At 40.8% G+C, this 24,128-nt stretch overlaps 1 protein-coding gene across 2 annotated transcripts in view; it reads left to right on the top strand.

Annotated features, from left to right (window-relative positions):
- The first annotated feature begins 241 nt into the window (after nt 1-241).
- Nucleotides 242-24,128, top strand: part of LOC115170752 (ATP-sensitive inward rectifier potassium channel 12) — a 44,983-nt gene continuing 21,096 nt past the window's right edge. The window contains exon 1 of one of the 2 annotated variants that reach the window (XM_029727026.1): nt 242-333. The gene's annotated coding sequence lies outside the window, so the exon portion shown is untranslated. Of the gene's footprint in view, nt 334-627; nt 1,343-24,128 lie in introns of those variants that run through there. The other variant, XM_029727025.1, reaches the window with a different exon arrangement.

Here is a 24,128-nt window from a genome sequence, read left to right as displayed (position 1 = left end):
GGGGTTGGCACACACCGATGCACACACACACACTTACAGACACACACACTCACTCCCTCTCATACAGCACTGAGAATTATGGCGCAACACTTCGTGTTTGATTACTGTAAGTATTAAAAGAACAAGACCACACCATCTTAACCCCGAGACAGTTTTCAAGGTGGCGGCGTAACACAAACGCATATATACGCACGCACACGCATGCACACATACGCATGCACACATACGCACGCACACACACTCACACAAACAAACATCAGCAATCTATGTAAGTTTAAACTGGCAACAAGAAATCAACCAACACATTCATGACTACACCAACAGGTAGTGCAGGTAATGGATTGTCCTTGTATGTGTGTATTTTATGTGTATAAACTTGTGTATGTTTTGGACTCTGCAATATTATAATTAATATGTTTATGTATGGTGTCAAGGTTGTTGAAAATGTGTGTTACTTAATGTGTGTTCAGTTGTTTGTGTGTACACTGAGCATCAGGCTGCATCTCAGTGCCAACGCAGTTCTTCGGGAGCGGACAAGCGCATAGTCTAAAAATGCCAACTACAGTGACACAGACGGAAAGGGAGAGAAAGAAACAGAAAGAGGGAGGTAGAGAGAGAGGGGGCAGTGATCAACAGTGAGTGAGCGAGAGATAGAACTGCAGCAGACCTGTATCAGATAGCAGAGATAGAGAGAAAGAGCGAGAGACAGAGAAAGAAGAGAGGGTGACTGTATGGATTGGACAAGGTTGGGGGAAACGTTGATTTAAACAAGTGGACCCCTCCAGAGAGAGAGAGAGAGATCCCCAAAGATCATTCGGACCGGAATATCATGCTTCTTTTCCCAGAAAATTGTTACCTAGAGAGGTTACCTTTGGGGGTTCTGGTCATTTGCGAAGGGCTACTTTCCTTCCCAATTTTCCCATCTATCTATTTCTGAAAACGAGAGCACACAGAAAGAACCCAGAGCACCTATCGAGTGCGTCTTGCTGGAACAGGTGTTGTGTTGTGCAGCGGTACGGTCCCTGTCCTGTCACTGCGTTGTGTTGTACAGACACTTTTCCTGAACGGAGAAAGAGACTATTGACGACCAGGACCGATCGAGATGAAGAAGCTCAGCGGGTTTTTCCGGTTCTGCCTCACTCGGATGGAGTGGTTCTACCCATAAAGGATCTGAAGAGAATTAGCCAGAACCCAGCAGAGAACATGCTACAGTTTGGCTAAAGAACCTTAGCTAGCAGAAGGAGAACTGGAAAACCTCTGTGGAAATCTCTGTACCTCTGTTCTCGAGCAGTTGGAGTAAGGGAACTTTAACTTGAACAAATAGGGATCATCACGTCACAAGGTAAGCAGCTGGACTGTCAGACTGGCATTGATTGACACCTGTAAAGGAATTAATTCACCACCTCTTTCTTCAACAGCTGTCTAGTGCAGATTCATTACCATGAAAATCTGACAACTGACATTTTGGATGTAGCCTACATTCTCTGTTAAAATAACAGTTGTTGTACAGAAATACACGTTTATAATCATGTTATGATAAGCATACATATTGTTCTGAGGGCCGGAAAGGGTCAGAGAGGAGTCTAAGAGAAAAGTATGGATATTAATATCTCTGGTATGGTTCGCCGCTGGCATCCTAGAAACTGTATTGAGCAGCTACGGTGTGAAGCACACCATCTGGCACAGACTACGTTTTCTACCTGCTCCCAACCTGCTGTACATCTGGGACAGAACCTGAACATGTTAATGCTTAAGCTGTTCTAAAACTGTTCTAAACCTGCATGGGTCTAATGGGAACACACTGATGAGACCGTTGAGGAGTAGATAGCTTGAATTCATAGTCAAATATAGGTACAGTTAACTAGGCTATTAGTAAAGAGAGTCATTCTCCTCTCACTAAAAAGTCTAGACAATTGCATTAGCAATCAATGTTTCAAAGTCAATAATTATCTAGCCAAGTAATATATATATTTTACCTTTATTTAACTAGGCAAGTGAGTTAAGAACAAATTCTTATTTTCAATGACGGCCTAGGAACAGTGGGTTAACTGCCTTGTTCAAGGGCAGAATGACAGATTATATATATATATATATATTTTCCCCCAAAAAATATGGGGGATTGGAAATGATGCAGACAATTACATTGATGGAAACAACAATCTATCCGCAATATTAAAGCTGATCCACCCCCTACGTTTTAAAAAAAATAATAAAATAAATAAATACCGATCCAAAACCGTGAGAACTATTCAATAATGTTGTTCCTGGGAGAAATTATTATTTTGAAAATGTTCAATTGATATATATATCAGGCGGCAGGTAGCCTAGTGGTTAGAGTGTTGGACTAGCAACCGAAAGGTTGCAAGATTGAATCCCTAAGCTGACAAGGTAAAAATCTGTCGTTCTGCCCTTGAACAAGGTAGTTAACCCACTGTTCCTAGGCCGTCATTGAAAATAAGAATTTGTATATATATACAGTGGGGGGGAAAAGTCTTTGATCCCCTGCTGATTTTGTACGTTTGCATACTTACAAAGAAATGATCAGTCTATAATTGTAATGGTAGGTTTATTTGAACAGTGAGAGACAGAATAACAACAAAAAAATCCAGAAAAACGCATGTCAAAAATGTTATAAAATGATTTGCATTTTAATGAGGGAAATAAATATTTGACCCCTCTGCAAAACATGACAGTACTTGGTGGCAAAACCCTTGTTGGCAATCACAGAGGTCAAACGTTTCTTGTAGTTGGCCACCAGGTTTGCACACATCTGAGGAGGGATTTTGTCCCACTCCTCTTTGCAGATCTTCTCCAAGTCATTAAGGTTTCGAGGCTGACGTTTGGCAACTCGAACGTTCAGCTCCCTCCACAGATTTTCTATGGGATTAAGGTCTGGAGACTGGCTAGGCCACTCCAGGACCTTAATGTGCTTCTTCTTGAGCCACTCCTTTGTTGCCTTGGCCATGTGTTTTGGGTCATTGTCATGCTGGAATACCCATCCACGACCCATTTTCAATGCCCTGGCTGAGGGAAGGAGGTTCTCACCCAAGATTTGACGGTACACGGCCCCGTCCTTCGTCCCTTGGATGCGGTGAAGTTGTCCTGTCCCCTTAGCAGAAAAACACCCCCAAAGCATAATGTTTCCACCTCCATGTTTGACGGTGGAGAGGGTGTTCTTGGGGTCATAGGCAGCATTCCTCCTCCTCCAAACACGGCGAGTTGAGTTGATGTCAAAGAGCTCCATTTTGGTCTCATCTGACCACAACACTTTCACCAGTTGTCCTCTGAGTCATTCAGATGTTCATTGGCAAACTTCAGACGGGCATGTATATGTATTATTGAGCAGGGGGACCTTGCAGGCACTGCAGGATTTCAGTCCTTCACGGCGTAATGTGTTACCAATTGTTTTCTTGGTGACTGTGGTCTCAGCTGCCTTGAGATCATTAAAAAGATCCTCCAGTGTAGTTCAGGGCTGATTCCTCACCGTTCTCATGATCATTGCAACTCCACGAGGTGAGATCTTGCATGGAGCCCCAGGCCGAGGGATATTGACAGTTCTTTTGTGTTTCTTCCATTTGCAAATAATCACACCAAATGTTGTCACCTTCTCACCAAGCTGCTTAGCGATGGTCTTGTAGCCCATTCCAGCCTTGTGTAGGTCTACAATCTTGTCCCTGACATCCTTGGAGAGCTCATTGGTCTTGGCCATGGTGGAGAGTTTAGAATCTGATTGATTGATTGCTTCTGTGGACAGGTGTCTTTTTTACAGGTAACAAGCTGCGGTTAGGAGCACTCCCTTTAAGAGTGTGCTCCTAATCTCAGCTCGTTACCTGTATAAAAGACACCTGGGAGCCAGAAATCTTTCTGATTGCGAGGGGGTCAAATACTTATTTCCCTCATTAAAATGCAAATCAATTTATAACATTTCTGACATGAGTTTTTCTGGATATTTTTTGTTGTTATTCTGTCTCTCACTGTTCAAATAAACCTACCATTAAAATTATAGACTGATACTTTCTTTGTCAGTGGGCAAACGTACAAAATCAGCAGGGGATCAAATACTTTTTCCCCCCACTGTATATATATGTATACATACTGTACATACACATACCCACATACATATAGGTGAGATGGAAGGTGTGTATGATGAGACTTTGGAATAGACTGTTGGATATGCCAACTGCCAGAATGGCTAGTAAAGTTGTTCAATGGGATCTATCCTTAGTGGGAGCCTGGGCAATTGAAATGTCTGACCTTTTTCAACAGTCTAAGGGAGACATAGATATGATTACAAAACAACTGTTGATGCAATATGAAAAAAATGGGTGGAGGAGATTAATTATAAACCCAAATTGAGAGCCTTTTGTTTGATTAAGGGTGAATTCATGTGTGAGAGTTATATTATGTATAACCTACCTAGCAAGATATCGCTATGTGCACAGGTAAGCTCAGGGATGTTGTCTCTACGTATTAAAACAGGTAAGATCAGGGATATTGCCTCTGCGTATTGAAACAGGTCAGTATTGTGGTGAGATGGAAGAGGAAATGACATAACGAATTCATTAAACAGTACCCGCAAAACACCAGTCTCAACATCAACAGTGAAGAGGCGTCTCCGGGATGCTGGCCTTCTAGGCAGAGTTGCAAAGAAAAAGCCATATGTCAGACTGGCCAATAAGAAGAAAAGATTAATAAGATGGACAAAAGAACACAGACACTGGACAGAGGAACTCTGCCTAGAAGAGCTTGTTTATGTGTCAATTAATCCCATAAGGGATGGGTTGCCAATTGGCGATTTGACACAAAATAAAATTTCATTCATTCATTCATTCATTCGTCATTCTTTCATTCATTCATATATATATAAACATTCATACATATACACATATATGTACATACCCACATATATATACATATATACACATACACACTTTTTTTAGAATATACCTTCCTTTATTATTCGCCACAAGCCCTACCACCGCTCCCACAATTGGAGTAAACGAATAAACAATAACACTTAGGCTTCTACTTCCAGCTTATACATACTATACACATTTTACAGACACAATCTATTTTACAATAGTTATATTTTGTTTGTTTTTAGTCCTGGCCTTCCTCTGTTTCTGATGTCCATCCACTTTGATTTCTATTTTCCATATATTTGTAACTGTGCTATTTCACAAAAATTCTTGAGATGGGCTCTGTGATGGTGCAACTGCTGAGCATCTGAGTGTATGGTTGTTTGTGAGGGAAAGGGGTTGAGTGTATATGAGTGTATGAGTGTTTGTGTGGGTGTGTCGGTGTGTATGTATCCTACAACTGTTGCAAGGGAGTTAAAGATGTTAGGGACAACATAGGATGAATCACAATAATTGTTTGCTAAAATAATAATTGCTTTTCAAAATGTAATTTTTGTAATGGTAATACTGGTAAGAGGTAACAATCCTTTGCATAAACTGTCTAGATTACTACAAATATGAATAGCTAATGGATATTAAGATAAACAGTATTTTTTTAAATATATTTATTTATTATAGCAATATATAATACAAATTGAGGTGAGGGCGATGGAAATGCTTTTGGCGGTTGATCTGCTTCTGTTCTGTGCTCTTTTCGAAGGATGGGTCCCGGTCTCTCCGGGACCATGGGATCCGGGTGGTTGGGGGTGGTCTGCCGGTCATTGTGGTGACAACCCAACTTGGGATGAGGAGGGGTTTTAGCAGGTGGAATAGTGGGGACCAATTGGAGTTTATTTATTAGCAATGCAAATATCATGGTACAGCTATATAGACACTCAATCATCATGTTACTTTTTAATGGTACGTTTACAAACATATATACTGCTCAAAAAAATAAAGGGAACACTTAAACAACACAATGTTACTCCAAGTCAATCACACTTCTGTGAAATCAAACTGTCCACTTAGGAAGCAACACTGATTGACAATACATTTCACATGCTGTTGTGCAAATGGAATAGACAACAGGTGGAAATTATAGGCAATAAGCAAGACACCCCCAATAAAGGAGTGGTTCTGCAGGTGGAGACCACAGACCACTTCTCAGATCCTATGCTTCCTGGCTGATGTTTTGGTCACTTTTGAATGCTGCCGGGGCTTTCACTCTAGTGGTAGCATGAGACGGAGTCTACAACCCACACAAGTGGCTCAGGTAGTGCAGCTCATCCAGGATGGCACATCAATGCGAGCTGTGGCAAGAAGGTTTGCTGTGTCTGTCAGTGTAGTGTCCAGAGCATGGAGGCGCTACCAGGAGACAGGCCAGTACATCAGGAGATGTGGAGGAGGCCGTAGGAGGGCAACAACCCAGCAGCAGGACCGCTACCTCCGCCTTTGTGCAAGGAGGAGCAGGAGGAGCACTGCCAGAGCCCTGCAAAATGACCTCCAGCAGGCCACAAATGTGCATGTGTCTGCTCAAACGGTCAGAAACAGACTCCATGAGGGTGGTATGAGGGCCCGACGTCCACAGGTGGGGGTTATGCTTACAGCCCAACACCGTGCAGGACGTTTGGCATTTGCCAGAGAACACCAAGATTGGCAAATTCGCCACTGGCACCCTGTGCTCTTCACAGATGAAAGCAGGTTCACACTGAGCACGTGACAGACGTGACAGAGTCTGGAGAAGCCGTGGAGAACGTTCTGCTGCCTGCAACATCCTCCAGCATGACCGGTTTGGCGGTGGGTCAGTCATGGTGTGGGGGGGCATTTCTTTGGGAGGCCGCACAGCCCTCCATGTGCTCGCCAGAGGTAGCCTGACTGCCATTAGGTACCGAGATGAGATCCTCAGACCCCTTGTGAGACCATATGCTGGTGAGGTTGGCCCTGGGTTCCTCCTAATGCAAGACAATGATAGACCTCATGTGGCTGGAGTGTGTCAGCAGTTCCTGCAAGAGGAAGGCATTGATGCTATGGACTGGCCCGCCCGTTCCCCAGACCTGAATCCAATTGAGCACATCTGGGACATCATGTCTCGCTCCATCCACCAACGCCACGTTGCACCACAGACTGTCCAGGAGTTGGCGGATGCTTTAGTCCAGGTCTGGGAGGAGATCCCTCAGGAGACCATCCGCCACCTCATCAGGAGCATGCCCAGGCGTTGTAGGGAGGTCATACAGGCACGTGGAGGCCACACACACTGCTGAGCCTCATTTTTGACTTGTTTTAAGGACATTACATCAAAGTTGGATCAGCCTGTAGTGTGGTTTTCCACTTTAATTTTGAGTGTGACTCCAAATCCAGACCTCCATGGGTTGATAAATTGGATTTCCATTGATTATTTTTGTGTGATTTTGTTGTCAGCACATTCAACTATGTAAAGAAAAAAGTATTTAATAAGATTATTTCTTTCATTCAGATCTAGGATGTGTTGTTTAAGTGTTCCCTTTATTTTTTTGAGCAGTGTATTATGATAAATCTAATTGAAACTTGTGTCTCATTATGGTAATTGGTGAAATAAGTATAGCCAGTTATAATTGTAATGGCTTAGCAGATAATGAGAAAAGACGATCAGTATTTACCTGGATAAAAGGGAAGGAATATATTATCTATTGTTTACAGGAAACTCATTCAACAATTTTAGATTAAGTTTTGTGAAAAAAGGACTGGGGGCGAAATATATTTCGTACCAAATATATTTTGCCCATGGGTAAAGAAATTCAAAAGGGGTGATGATCTTAATCAACAGTAATTTTGATCCAAATGTGCAAATTGTCCAAACAAATCCTCAAGGTAGATGGATGATTTTAAATATGTTATTGGACCATAAAAAGGTATGGCTTATTAACCTATACGGTCTAAATAATGATGATCCAAGCTTCTTTGAAAACGTATCAACCCTACATGCAACACAAGGCATTATTATGGTGGCAGATTATAATACGGTATTAAATACCTTTATGGACCGTAAAGGAAATCCCACTACAAACTATCACCCTCAGGCATTTAAGGAAATCATGAATGTCATGGATATATTGGAATTAGTGGATATATGGAGGCTTAAATACCCTGACCTAGTGAGATATACATGGAGGCTTAAACAAGCTAGTCATCTTGATTACTTTCTTATGTCGTTCTCTCTGGCACCAAAAGTTTAAAAAGTGTGGATTGGGGACAGAATGCGGTCGGACCATCACATAATTGGCATACATATTACTCTTACAGAATTTCCACGTCGGCGAGGACATTGGAAATGTAATCAAAGCCTACTGGATGATAACTTGTTTTTAACTAGGACAGAGGCTACCATAGAGGCTCAGAGTAAGTAGAGGAAAAACAAAAATAAATGGAGGAACTTATTCAACAAAGATCCAGTGTAATATATTGTAAACATAAAGAGAACTGGATGGAATATGGGGGAAAATGCACCAAATTCTTTTTCAATCTTCAACATAGAAATGCTACCAATTTTTTTTTACTGAAACTTTTACTGAAATGATGGAGTCACTCATGTTTCACCAAACAATATTTTTAAAGAGGAAGTAAAGTACTTTTCGTTTCAGTCTCCATCTCCACTAACCGAAGCTAATTGCATGGATTTTATTTATATTAATAATGTAAAATTTACATCTGTACAGAAAGACTCATGTGAAGGCCAAATTACAGAGGAGGAACTTCTTGATGCAATTAAAGCCTTTAAGTCTGGGAAAACTCCAGGGCTGGATAGCATACCATTGGAGATATACCAAACTGTTTTTGATATACTCAGAGGACCATTATTAGCATGTTTTAAACACTCCTATATAAATGGCAGATCCAAATGTTTTGAGTAAATAACAACACATACTTTTTTTTGTTTAGCTCGTTGAAAGATGAATAATCAAAATAAAGTTGATGTATCATGCATTTTTTCCCACTATTAAAAGCAGAATGATAGCCTACTCCATTTGGTATTATGGATATTTTACAATATACAGTATTTCTTTACCAAATATTGTTATTACTCACTCACAACTATTTTGTTTGATCACTGAAATAAACAAATAGTTGTTAGTTACATCAGAAGTTGAAATAAGTACCTGAAAATGCCATGTACCAGCACTATATGTGTCCTGTAATACACACGTGTTCAGGTCCAATCATATTGGGGCTCCTGAGTGGCTCAGCGGTCTAAGGCACTGCATCTCACTGCTAGAGGTGTCACCACAGACTCTGGTTCAAGGCTGTTTAAAGCTGTATCACAACCGACTGTGATTGGGAGTCCCATAGAGCGGTGCACAATTGCCCCACCATCGTCCGGGTTAGGGTTTGGCTGGGGTAGGCCATCATTGTAAATAAGAATTTGTTCTTAACTGACTTACCTAGTTAAATAAAGGTTAAATAAAACATACATAAACCTTTCTCTATTCCTAGGTGTCAGCTGGTCTGAATGGGGATTCAGTTCAAATCAATGGATCAACAGAAACAGCCATGCTTACATTTAGTTATTTATTGTACTTTGTAGTTTTAGTTGATCATCTGGTAAAAAAAAATGTGATTACTGAATCACTGTAAAGCTTGAGCTCAACAAGGTGGTTTATTTGGAGTCTATCTGATTCAGGGCAAAACTTACCCCATGAGCTATTCTGATTGTCTTTCATTTACAGTGGCAGTTGCAATATCAACCAATAACAAATTACTGTGCATAATTATTTCTAGTTCGAATAGACAAGTATTTACTTGACAGGTTTTTCAGATACAAACGTAAGTGGAATTCATTACATACAGCTTCAAAATATTTCTGAGACCTTCACAGAAGTTAAAATCATTGTAAAATGTCTGTTTCTGTTTCATACAATTAACATTAAATGAGTGTGCCACTTCATATTTCACCATGTTTAATAGAACGTGTACAGTAGGTGTATTTTTGGACAGTTGTTTGGACAGTTAAATTAGTGTGTGTTCTGTTGCTGTCTGTCATCACCACCACCATGCGACACCATACCAAGACCAGCACTGTGCTCTCTTTCCCTCTTAGTCTACAGCAATAGCAGGACACACATGTAAACCCCCTTTCGCCCTCCCATCTCTCCCTCCCTTCCGTTTCACAGTTTGTTTCTGCTCCAAACCTGCCAGCTTCCAACACCAGCTGGCTGTATCGGAGTCACAACCGCCTTCCTAAGGAATCAATCAGGTTTTGGTGCACGGCGGTGGGAAACCCAATCATGTAGACGATGATGCTTCCAAGCTATGAACTACGTGTAAAGAGCATCTGGCTAGTGGTGGGGTGTAATGACAAATAGCACCCTATTCCCTAAAGTAGTGCACTCAATAGGGAATAGGGTGCCGTTTGTGTTGACAAAGCATAACGAGTGTCTCATCACTTATCAATCTTACGTTGGAACATACAGTACCTTCAGAAAGTATTCACACCCCTTTACTTTTTTCACATTTAATTGTGTTACAAAGTGGGATTAAAAAGGATTTTAAAGTTATTTTTTGTCAGCAACCTACACAAAATAATGTCCAAGTAGAAGAACAATTTTAACATTTGTAAAAATATTAAGAAAAGTTAAACCCTAATATATCTTAATTTGATAAGTATTCAACACCCTGAGTCAATACATGTTTGGCAGCGATTACAGCTGTGAGTCTTTCTGGGTAAGTCTAAGAGCTTTGCACACCTGGATTCCATAATATTTGGAACCTATTCGGTCCTGCTTTAAATTACGTTTAGCTTATCAAAGTGATGTAAATTCCAGAAAATGATGTCATGGCTTTAGAAGTTCTGATAGGCTAATTGACATAATTTAAGTCAATTGGAGGTGTACCTGTGGATGTATTTCAAGGCCTACCTTCAAACTCAGTGCCTCGTTGCTAGACATCATGGGAAAATCAAAAGAAATCAGCCAAGACCTCAGATAAAATATTGTAGACCTCCACAAGTCTGGTTCATCCTTGGGAGCAATGTCCAAACGCCTGAAGGTACCACGTTCATCTGTACAAACAATAGTACGCAAGTATAAACACCATGAGGCCACGCAGCCATCATACCGGTCAGGATGGAGATGTGTTCTGTCTCCAAGAGATGAACATACTTTGGTGCAAAAAGTGCAAATCAATCCCAGAACAACAGCAAAGGACCGTGTGAAGATGTAGGAGGAAACAGGTACAAAAGCGTTTATATCCAGAGTAAAACGAGTCCTATATCGACATAACCTGAAAGGCCGCTCAGCGAGGAAGAAGCCACTGCTCCAAAACCGCCATAAAAAAGCCAGACTACGGGTTGCAACTGCACATGGGGACAAAGGTTGTACTTTTTGGAGAAATGTCCTCTGGTCTGATGAAACAAAAATAGAGCTGTTTGGTCATAATGACCATCATTATGTTTGGAGTAAAAAGGGGGAGGCTTGCAAGCAGAAGAACACCATCCCAACCGTGAAGCATGTGGGTGGCAGCATCATGTTGTGGGGGTGCTTTGCTGCAGGAGGGACTGGTGCACCTCACAAAATAGATGGCATCATGAGGCGGAAAAGTATGTGGATATATTGAAGCAACATCTCAAGACATCAGTCAGGAAGTTAAAGCTTGGTCGCAAATGGGTCTTCCAAATGGACAATGACACCAAGCATACTTCCAAAGTTGTGGCAAAATGGATTAAGGACAACAAAGTCAAGATATTGGAGTGGCTATCACAAAGCCCTGACCTCAATTCCATATAAAATTTGTGGGAAGAACTGAAAAAGTGTGTGCGAGCAAGGAGGCCTACAAACCTGATTCAGTTACACTAGCTCTGTCAGGAGGAATTGGCCAAAATCACCCAACTTATTGTGGGAAGCTTGTGGAAGGCTACCCGAAACGTTTGACCCAAGTTAAACAATTTAAAGGCAATGCTACCAAATACTAATTGAGTGTATGTAAACTTCTGACCCACTGGGAATGTGATGAAAGAAATACAAGTTGAAATAAATCATTCTCTCTACTATTGTTCTGACATTTCACATTCTTAAAATAAAGTGGTGGTCCTAACTGACCTAAGACAGGGAATTTTTACCAGGATTAAATGACAGGAATTGTGAAAAACTGAGTTTAAATGTATATGGCTAAGGTGTATGTAAACTTCCAACTTCAACTGTACAAACATGCCTTGTATCATATGACACTATACTTACTATAAGGTCAGACAACTTTGGTCATTCATAACACATACATAAAGGCTTAAAGATGTAAACACAAATGTATTAACACCTAGGGAATTATCACTAACAGCTAAAACAAATAAACATTAAAGACATGTTCAAACCATACACTTCCATTTATTTGAACATATTTAAAAGAATACAAAAACATTAAGTTTCAAAAAGTCCAGCAATGCAATTACACTATATATACAAAATTATATGGACTCCCTTACAATTTGTGATTTTGGCTATTTCAGCCACAAAGTTGCTGAAAGGTCTATAAAATCAAGCACACAGCCATGCAATTTCCATAGACAAACATTGGAAGTAGAATAGCCTTGCTGAAGAGCTCAGTGACTTTCAACATCATGAAATGGGTTTCCATGACCGAGCAGCCGCAAACAAGCCTAAGATCTCCATGCGCAATGCCAAGCGTCGGCTGGAGTGGTGTAAAGCTCACCGCCATTGGACTCTGGAGCAGTAGAAACGCGTTCTCTGGAGTGATGAAACGCTTCACCATCTGGCAGTCCGACCGACGAATCTGGGTTTGGCGGATGGCAGGAGAACGCTACCTGCCCAAATGTATTGCACCAACTGTAAAGTTTGGGGGAGGAGGAATAATGGTCTGGGGCTGTTTTTCATGATTAGTTCCAGTGAAGGGAAATCTTAATGCTACAGCATTCAATGACATTTTAGACAATTCTGTGCTTCCAACTTTGTGGAACAGTTTGGGGAAGGCCCTTTCCTGTTCCAGCATGACAATGCCCCCATGCACAAAGCGAGGTCCGTACAGAAATGGTTTGTCGAGATCGTTGTGGAAGAACTTGACTGGCCTGCACAGAGCCCTGACATCAACCCCATCGAATAACTTTGGGATGAATTGGAACGCCAACTGCGAGCCAGGTCTAACCGTCCAACATCAGTGCCCGACCTCACTAATGCTCTTGTGGCTGAATGGAAGCAAGTCCCCGCAGCAATGTTCCCAACGTCTAATGGAAAGCCTTCCCAGAAGAGTGAAGGCTGTTATAGCAGAAAAAGGGAGACCAACTCCATATTAATGCCAATGATTTTGGAATGAGGTGTTCAACGAGCAGGTGTGCACATACTTTTGGTCATGTAGTGTACATGGAACATTACACAGGGCTGTGGATAATGTAGCTTGTCTCTGAGCTGGAGGACAAATGGTTCTTGCTTCTCTTACTGCTGGAGGTATTGCATGTTGGTTCCAACCTTAAAGTAACAACAAAGAATGTTAGCAGGTCTGTTAGGAAATGCCTTTGTCACACCATCTGGATAAGGGCATTTCTGTGCTGCGCCAGAAACTCTACAGTACATGGGAAGCTGGGAAACTCCATTCAATTAGTATTATTATATTCCTCTTTCATTTACAAATCTCATGATGTGACTATGAGACATGGCTGTATCTAGGGGGATTTGTATTTTGCTGAGCTAGATAGGAATTACTGTGAAGTCACTGAAATTATTTGAAATAACGATTGAGATAGCTAAGTAATCTAACTCAACACTTAACTACTACAAACTAATTTAAATTACAATAAATAAAGCTTAACACCTGTTTTTCGCTGTCCAGTGGCAGAACAATACAGGGCATTTGATTTGCAAACTCGTCACATTATCAGCTTCTTGTTAGAGACACTAAAAAAGTACTTCCTGGTCAAGAATTTTGGAAATGTTCAAAATGAAAGCCTCCCATGTAATATTAGAAAAGTGTCAATAACCATTCATGATATATGAAAACTTGTCTAAGCATTAACAGTGATTTATATTTGTTTATATTTTATTCATATTTAAGTGAAATTTGCATAAAAATGTGGGATTTAAAATATGTTCCAATACATATGTATACAATATATATATATATATATATATATATATATATATATATATATATACAGTGAGAGAAAAAGTATTTGATCCCCTGCTGATTTGTACATTTGCCCACTGACAAAGAAATGATCAGTCTATAATTTTAATGGTAGGTTTATTTGAACAGTGAGAGACAGAATAACAACCAAAAAATCCAGAAAAACGCATGTGAAAAATGTTATAAAATGATTTGCATTTTAATGAGGGAAATAATTATGCAAAACATGACTTAGTACTTGGTGGCAAAACCCTTGTTGGCAATCACAGAGGTCAGACGTTTCTTGTAGTTGGCCACCAGGTTTGCACACATCTGAGGAGGGATTTTGTCCCACTCCTCTTTGCAGATCTTCTCCAAGTCATTAAGGTTTCGAGGCTGACGTTTGGCAACTCGAACGTTCAGCTCCCTCCACAGATTTTCTATGGGATTAAGGTCTGGAGACTGGCTAGGCCACTCCAGGACCTTAAAACCTGTTGAGGATCTTATCCCGATCTTATCCCGGTATTGGGATTCATTGTCATGTGACCATGGCGGGGAATTCAAAACTGCAAGAGTAATCATTTCAAAAAATCAAATAATCAACTATTTTCCTCCATTTGAAAGATATATCTCCTAAATCTAACCACGCTGTCCGATTTTCAGAGGCATTACGGAGAATGCATAAAGTTAGGTTATGTGAGGAGAGTACATTGACAATAGCTGCGTGTAATGTTTAGCCAATTCAAAGAAGGGCATCAACAGACAGAAAACTAGCTAGAATTATGCACTTACCTTTGACAATCTGCATCAGATGACACTCATAGGACATTATGTTATACAATACATGCATTTTTAGTTCCATCAAGTTCATATTTATATCCAAAAACAGCATTTACAGTCGCGGTGAAATTCAGAATTTTTTTCGGCTCGAATGCACCCAGTGAATCCAGCATTACAAATCACGGAATTACTATTCGAAAACATTGGTAAATTATAATATTGTCATTCAAAGAATAATATATTATCATCTCGTAATTGCTACCGAAGGGCCAGATCTCAAAATAACTTTACTGGGAAATCACATTTTGTATAAACTGGGTACTATGCTAACAACAATAAGCTATATGCTAAGCTAAGCTAAGCTATACCGTTAGCATTAGCATCATCTAATATCGATAATAACATTCTAAATATCCCCTTACCTTTGATTATCTCCATCAGAAGGCGCTGCCAGAGATCCCAGGTCCAGAACAAATGTGGTTTCTTTTGACAAAGTTCATAATTTATGTCCAAATAGTTAGCGTTCAGTAGGCTCCCACAAAATGAGGTGGGCAGTGTAAAGTCACGTCGAAAAACTAAAGAAAACCTAGTAAATAATCTATTTACGTTTGTTTAAACATGTCAAACGTTGTTTAGCACTAATCTTTTGTTCCATTTTTAACGTGAAACATCAGTAAACATCAGTAATATTTTCACACAACCTATCAAGTGTCTAGAATAAACGATAATGACAAAGGCACTCTTCTCAGATTCATGCGCAGGCGCAAAAAATGAAGTGATGACGTGTCAACTTGTAAGCTTTCTAATTCGGTGTGTATTTATCACAGATGCTTCAAACAACTTTCTAAAGATCGTTGACATCTAGTGGAAGCAGTAGGAGTTGCGAACTGAATCCTTTCTCACTGTGGTATCTTTAAAACAATGACACTAAATAGTACAGCCACAAAATTCTCATTTTTTTTAATCTATTTTTCTCAGGTTTCTGCCTGCAATATGAGTTTTGTTATACTTACAGACACCATTCAAACTGTTTTAGAAAATTCAGAGTGTTTTCTATCCGAATGTGTTAATAATATGCATATCCTAGCTTCTGAGTTGGTGTAGGAGGCAGTTAAAAATGGGCACATATTTTTTTCAAAATTCTCAATACTGCCCCCGTGGCCCGTAGAGGTTAATGTGCTTCTTCTTGAGCCACTCCTTTGTTGCCTTGGCTGTGTGTTTTGGGTCATTGTCATCCTGGAATACCCATCCACGACCCATTTTCAATGCCCTGGCTGAGGGAAGGAGGTTCTCACCCAAGATTTGATGGTACACGGCCCCGTCCTTCGTCCCTTTGATGCGGTGAAGTTGTCCCGTCCCCTTAGCAGAAAAACACCCCCAAAGCATAATGTTTCCACCTCCATGTTTGACGGTGGGGATTGTGTTCTTGGGGTCATAGGCAGCATTCCTCCTCCTCCAAACACGGCGAGTTGAGTTGATGCCAAAGAGCTCCATTTTGGTCTCATCTGACCACAACACTTTCACCCAGTTGTCCTCTGAATCATTCAGATGTTCATTGGCAAACTTCAGACGGACATGTATCTGTGCTTTCTTGAGCAGGGGGACCTTGCGGGCGCTGCAGGATTTCAGTCCTTCACGGCGTAGTGTGTTACCAATTGTTTTCTTGGTGACTATGGTCCCAGCTGCCTTGAGATCATTGACAAGATCCTCCCGTGTAGTTCTGGGCTGATTCCTCACCGTTCTCATGATCATTGCAACTCCACGAGGTGAGATCTTGCATGGAGCCCCAGGCCGAGGGAGATTGACAGTTCTTTTGTGTTTCTTCCATTTGCAAATAATCGCACCAACTGTTGTCACCTTCTCACCAAGCTGCTTGGCGATGATCTTGTAGCCCATTCCAGCCTTCTGTAGGTCTACAATCTTCTCCCTGACATCCTTTTACAGCTCGTTGGTCTTGGCCATGGTGGAGAGTTTGGAATCTGATTGATTGATTGCTTCTGTGGAGAGGTGTCTTTTATACAGGTCACAAGCTGAGATTAGGAGCACTCACTTTAAGAGTGTGCTCCTAATCTCAGCTCGTTACCTGTATAAAAGACACCTGGGAGCAAGAAATCTTTCTTATTGAGAGGGGGTCAAATACTTATTTCCCTCATTAAAATGCAAATCAATTTATAACATTTTTGACATGCGTTTTTCTGGATTTTTTGTTGTTATTCTGTCTCTCACTGTTCAAATAAACCTACCATTACAATTATAGACTGATCATTTCTTTGTCAGTGGGCAAACGAACAAAATCAGCAGGGGATCAAATACTTTTTTCCCTCACTGTATATATATATTTTGATATATATATTTTGATATATATATATATATATATATGTCCCCTTGTCCTCAAGTTTTATCATTGGAATGTGATACAAAACGACTCACAGGTGTGCTTTAGGACCATGCGGACGCCTCCAAGTGGTCGGGTTGGCTGTTTGGAGTGTTTATCCTACTGGAGAATTAAAACAAAAATACAAATATGCCCCCCCACTTCTAAAACCAAAATTGCGCCCCTGCATATTGGCTTAGAGCAGGAACTATTTTGGGTGCAGCAGTATAAGTATGGGAATACTCAGAAGCGTCTGTAGACTGTATACATGGTGTCATTTCATAGACTGTCTGTAGACTCTATACATGGTGTCATTTCATGGGGCTCTGAATAATACAGTGTTGCTGCCCTTTTACTCCACCCATTTCACTGGCGGCTGCATCACATCACATGTGCGCTTGCTACACTACAGAAAATCTGCTAACAAAACAACAGTGCTGGGCATGCTCACTGAATTAAAGGGCAACTACACTCAAAAGTTTTTTAGACTTCAAAAGTCATCCCCTGATATGGTTTAAGCATTGTTGTGAAGAAATAAATCCAATGTTCTTGTTTTTAAATTAAACGAGTGTGAAAAAATGGTAAACCAGAAAATAATGGGGGAAATCCGAAGCCTGGAAAAACAAAACCAAGAAAATGAAATTTGAAGAAAAAAAAAGAAGTAGGCAGATTTTAAAAGGCCCTGTCAACCTTTTTTTTGCTGTGCATGACTGCACTTTAGAGTGTGTGTCATCCTGCAGCACAGCATTTTGGGGAAGTTGAGGTCAGGTCCAATATTGTCTATGCACCCAAGAGGGAAAGAGGTTGGGCCATCCTAGGAATATTTTTGTGAAATATAATATATACAGTTTTGCAGACACATGAATCGAAGCCAATATCCTGGCATTGCAATGCTCTACCAAGATGCATGACTGAGTTATGAATGCTTTGTGAAGCCTCAATTTAATATGATTTATTGGGCCTTTATTAAGTGGTGCTTTTGCACCCTTTATAAAGCACAAGTTTATGTCATATTTGTTAGAGTGGGTTATGTCACATTTGACATTGGTGATTGTTGCACAGTTATGCAACATTTATAAAAATCATGGCATACGGTTATAGATGATTTCTAATACATTTAGGATGACTTTATGAAGCCTCTATAAGCTGCATGTAATTTTAAGCGGGACCCATTATTCTTAAAGAAATTCTTCATGTTCTGTCAAGTTGGTTGTTGATCATTGCCAGAGAGACATTTTCAAGTCTTGCCATAGATTTTCAAGCCGATTTAAGTCAAAACTGTAACTAGACCACTTAGGAACATTCATTGTTAAGCAACTCCAGTGCAACTCCAGTGCCTTCAGAAAATATTCATACCTCTTGACTTATTCAACATATTGTATGTAAGCCAATCAGGAACATTCAATGTCGTCTTGGTACAAAACTCCAGTGTATATTTGGCCTTGTGTTTTGGGTTATTGTCCTGCTGAAAGGTGAATTTGCTTCCCAGTGTCTATTGGAAAGCAGACTGAACCAGATTTTCCTTGAGGATTTTGCATGTGCTTAGCTCACTTCCATTTATGTTTATCCTTAAAAACTCCCTCGTCCTTGCTGATGACAAGCCTACCCATAACATGATGCAGCTACCACCATGGTTGAAAATATGAAAAGTGGTACTCAGTAATGTGTTGTGTTGAATTTGCCCCAAACATAATGCCTTGTATTCAGGACATAAAGTACATTTATTTGCCACATTTTTCACAGATTTAGATCTTATTGCAAACAGGATGCATGTTTTGGAATATTTTTATTCCGTACAGGCTTCCTTCTTTTCACTCTGTCATTTAGGTTAGTATTGTGGAGTAACTACCATTGTTGTTGATCCATCCTCAGCTGCCTCCAATCACAGCCGTTAAACTGTGAAACTGTTTTAAAGTCACCATTGGCCTCATTGTGATATCCCTGAGAGTTAGGAAGGACACATGTATCTTTGTAGTGACTGGGAGTATTGATACACCATCCAAAGTTTAATTAAATAACTTCACCATGCTCAAAGGGATATTCAAAGTCTGCTTTATTTATTTACTATATCCACCTACCAATCAGTGCTGTTCTTTCAAGGCATTGGAAAACCTCCCTGGCTTAGCCGCGGGAAGTAGGGGTGCTGAGGGTGCTGAAAAAAAATCTGAATAAAAAAATATATGCATGAAAAAATGTAATTGTTCAAAAAAGTACTTCACTGTGTCTTTCCAAGTCCTGTATTAGCAGACCGATATAGCCGTCTGTAGCATGGGTATAAAAAAAAAATCTGAGCTTCCGTGGTAAACTCTTAACAGCTAAGACTGCTATTTCTTGTCCCAGAGTCCCACTTAACAGACAGTTTGAAACCTGCTTGACAGCTGCTAACCTGCTTAACCTAAGCTGCTAGCTAAGCTACTAGCCATCAACTAACGAAGATAGCTGCTTTGATTTTCCCAATTTGGGACTGCCTCTTCTCATGGAGGCCTCCCCATTCAGAGGAAGAGGCGAACGCTTTCCTGCCTTGTAGGAGTTGTGTTTACTATGATCTTTTCCGGGACACTGTGTACCGACCGGATTTTCAATGCAAGAACTAAGGAGGACTGTAGGACTGAGCTGTCTACCCTAAGCAAGCAAATATCGGTGTTGCACAACTTGCAGAGAAAACCATGGCCGACTACCTTTTCCTTCTCTACACCTCAGGCTGGATGTCGTTTCAATATGGTGAGAGTATCACTGCCCTGTCACCACTCTTTGACTGACTGGCCAGTCCTTCACAGGGACCTCTCACAGGAGAAGTCTCCCCTGTCTGTGGACAATGGAACAAGACTGACACATTTAGAGGACCTAGCGGAGGCCACAGGCTCCAATCCCACTCTCCAGCAATGGGACGGCAGGTAGCCTAGTGGTTAGAATGTTGGGCCAGTAACTGAAAAGTTGCTAGATCAAATCCCTGAGCTGACAAGGAAAAATGTGATGTTAACCCACTGCTCCTAGGCTGTCATTGTAAATAATGTTCTTAACTGACTTGCCTAGTTAAGTAAATAAATGGAAACATGTCAGTTGCTGTAAGCATATGGTGAATCGGGCTTCTTTGGCTTTGTGAAGCCCAATCTAGACATTAAGGATCCCACCTCCCTGTGGCCTTGGAGGTGGGATCCTACCTCGGGTTAAGATCTTCCCAGCTCCCCCCCTCATCAGACTGTGAGGGTGTCTGAACTCTGGCCCCTTTATCAGCTATGATGGACTCTACGGCTGGCTACTCGAGGGGCCTCCTAAACCATTCGAGGCGAATAAATGTCTGGAACTCCTCTGCCATTGCACCAGCTGTCATCATTGGCAGCTCTATGGTGAAAAATATTTTGGTTGCCGGGGCCAAAACCCTGTGCTTTCCTAGAGGATGATTACATTACAAGGTTGCTTCTTACCGTTCTACGACAGCTGCCGGGGGGCTGACACTGTCATTGTTCATGTGAGGTCAAATGACATTAGGAATGTTAGCTCGGAACTAATGAAACTGGATTTTAGAGAACTGATTCTAGCTTTGAAAGACTCCAAAAATAGGCCAATTATGTCAGGCCCTGTACCATCGCTGGGCTGTGGCTGCGAAAGATTAAGGAGGCTACTGGCATTACACATCTGGCTAAAAGACTACTGTAGCTCTGTTAGCATAACTTTCAAAGAGTCCATCCAAGTCATCTTGGTGCCTGGACCTTGTCCGCATATTTCAAGGCCGCGTTGAGACAATTATTTATCAGTGACTCAAGCCCTGCTCACTTAATCCCTACCATTGTGTCGCTAGGTTGTCGTAGTATGCTGCAAATGTACATTGTCCCAGGGGTGTTGTGAAGTCATAATGTAAGTAACCTAATTTATGATCCTCTAACTCCCCAGAATGCATGTCAATGCAACATCTATTGTCAGCAGTAATCATGTGCCTATGAACCTGTGTTATACTGTAAGCAATGAGGCGGTTTGCCCTAGTAGGAAGCCCACTGTGTGCAATTCACCCTGCACTATCAGCTCCAACATAAATATCACTGTCATGTCTACCTCTGCTAAGCCTCCTAGTAAAGCAATAAAAACTATTGAGAATCCCAGAAAAGTGCCCACATTAACATACAGTCAGGTCCATAAGTATTTGGACAGTGACACAATTTCCATCATTTTGGCTCTGTACACCACCACAATGGATTTGAAAGGAAACAATCAAGATGTGATTTAAGTGTAGACTTTCATCTTTAATTTAAGGGTTTTGTCAAAATTATTGTATGAACCGTGTAGGAATTACAACCATTTTTATACATAGACCCCCAATTTTAGGGGCTCAAAAGTAATTGGACAAACTAACGTAATCATAAATTAAATTGTGAGTTTTAATACTTGGTAGGAAATAATTTGCTGTCAATGACTGCCTGAGGTCTGGAACCCATAGACATCACCAGATGCTGGGTTTCTTCCCTGGTGATGCTTTGCCAGGCCTTTACTGCAGCTGTCTTCAGTTCCTGCTTGTTCTTGAGGTGTTTTACCTTAAGCAAGTGAAATGCATGCTCAATTGGATTCAGCTCAGGTGAATGACTTGGCCATTGCAGAACATTCCACTTCTTTGCCTTAAAAAAGTATTGGGTTGCTTTTGCGTCAGGTCATGGTAGAATAGGTCAGGGCGTGACAGGGGTGTTTTGTGTTTTTCTATGTTTTGTATATCTATGTTTAGTTCTAGTTTTCTATTTCTATGTTGGGTGTTTTTGGGATGATCTCCAATTAGAGGCAGTTGGTCCTCGTTGTCTCTAATTGGAGATCATACTTAAGTAGGGGTTTTTTCCACCTGTGTTTGTGGGTAGTTGTCTTCTGTTTAGTTTATGTACCTGACAGAACTGTGCGCTTTCGTTTTGTTATTTTTTCTTTAGTGTTCTGAGTAAAAATAAATATTCATCATGAGCAATCAACATGCTGTGCTTTGGTCCCTTCTCTACGACAGCCGTTACAGCAGCGAAAGAAAAGTAATATTTTATGTCACACAATTTTGGACAAATCCGTCAAGACACCAACCAAGTCCTCAACTGGCAGCTTCATTAAATAGTACCCTTAAAACACCAGTCTCAACGTCAACAGTGAAGAGGCGACTCCGGGATGCTGGCCTTCTAGACAGAGTTGCAAAGAAAAAGCCATATCTCAGACTGGCCAATAAAAAGAAAAGATTAAGACAGGCAAAATAACAAATCTTAATCTTTTCTTTTTATTGGCCAGTCTGAGATATGGCTTTTTCTTTGCAACTCTGTCTAGAAGGCCAGCATCCCGGAGTCGCTTCTTCACTGTTGACGTGGAGGCTGGTGTTTTGTGTCTACTATTTAATGAAGCTGCCAGTTGAGGACTTGTGAGGCGTCTGATTCTCAAACTAGATACTTTAATGTACTTGTCCTCTTGCTCAGTTGTGCCGCCCACTCCTCTTTTTATTCTGGTTAGAGACCGTTTGTGCTGTTCTGTGAAGGGAGTAGAACACAGCGTTGTACGAGATCTTCAGTTTCTTGGCAATTTCTTGCATGGCATAGCCTTCCTTTCTCAGAACAAGAATAGACTGACGAGTTTCAGAAGAAAGTTCTTTGTTTCTGGCCATTTTGAGCCTGTAATCGAACCCACAAATGCTGATGCTCCAGATACTCAACTAGTCTAAAGAAGGACGGTTTTATTGCTCCTTTAATCAGAACAACAGTTTTCAGCTGTGCTAACATAATTGCAAAAGGGTTTTCTAATGATCAATTAGCCTTTTAAAATGATAAACTTGGATTAGCTAACACAACATGCCATTGGAACACAGGAGTGATGGTTGCTGATAAATGGGCTTCTGTACGCCTATGTCGATATTCTATAAAAAATCTGCTGTTTCCAGCTACAATAGTCATTTACAACGTTAACAATGTCTACACTGTATTTCTGATAAATTTGATGTTATTTTAATGGACAAAAAATGACATTTTTAAGTGACCCCAAACTTTTGAACGGTAGTGTATGTTTTTTTCTCATCAATCTACATACAATAACCCATAATGACAAAGAAAAAATAAGTTTTTTTAGGAATTTTTGCAAATGTATATCAAAATAAAAAAAATAACGTATTTACATAATTATTCAGACACTTTGCTATGAGACTCGAAATTTAGCTCAGGTGCATCCTGTTTCCATTGAACATCCTTGAGATGTTTCTACAACTTGATTGGAGTCCACCTGTTGTAAATTCAATTGATTGGACTTGATTTGGAAAGGCACACACCTGTCTATATAAGGTCCCACAGTTGACAGTGAAAGTCAGAGCAAAAACCAAGCCATGAGGTCGAAGGAATTGTCCCTAGAGCACCGAGACAGGATTGTGTCGAGGCACAGATCTGGGGAAAGGTAACAAAACATTTTTGCAGCATTGAAGGTTCCCAAGAACAAAGTGGCCTCCATCAATCTGAAATGAATGAAGTTTGGAACCACCAAGACTTTTTCTATTTTTAACTAGGCAAGACAGTTGTTTATTTACAGTGACGGCCTACCTTGGCCAAACCCGACAATTAGCTGGGCTAATTGTGCGTCGCCCTATGGGACTCCCAATCATGGCCAGATGTGATACAGCCTAGAGCTGGCCACCAGGCCAAACTCAGCAATTGGGGGACAAAAAGCCTTGGTCAGGGAGGTGACCAAGAAGCCGATGGTCACTCTGACAGAGCTCCAGAGTTCCTCTCTGGAGATGGGAGAACCTTCCAGAAGGACAACCATCTCTGCATCACTCAACCAATCAGGCCTTTATGTGAGAGTGACCAGACAAAAGCCACTCCTCAGTAAAAGGCACATGACAGCCCGTTTCGAGTTTGCCAAAAAGCACCTAAAGGACTCTCAGACCATGAGAAACAAGGTTCTCTGGTCTGATGAAACCAAGACTGAACTCTTTGGCCTGAATGTCAAGCATCACATCTGGAGGAAACCTTGCACCGTACCTACGTTGAAGCATGGTGGTGGCAGCA

Source organism: Salmo trutta, chromosome 32 (genome assembly GCF_901001165.1).
Source record: "Salmo trutta chromosome 32, fSalTru1.1, whole genome shotgun sequence".
Taxonomy (NCBI): Eukaryota; Metazoa; Chordata; class Actinopteri; order Salmoniformes; family Salmonidae; genus Salmo; species Salmo trutta.
This window is presented reverse-complemented; position numbering and strand designations above follow the sequence as displayed.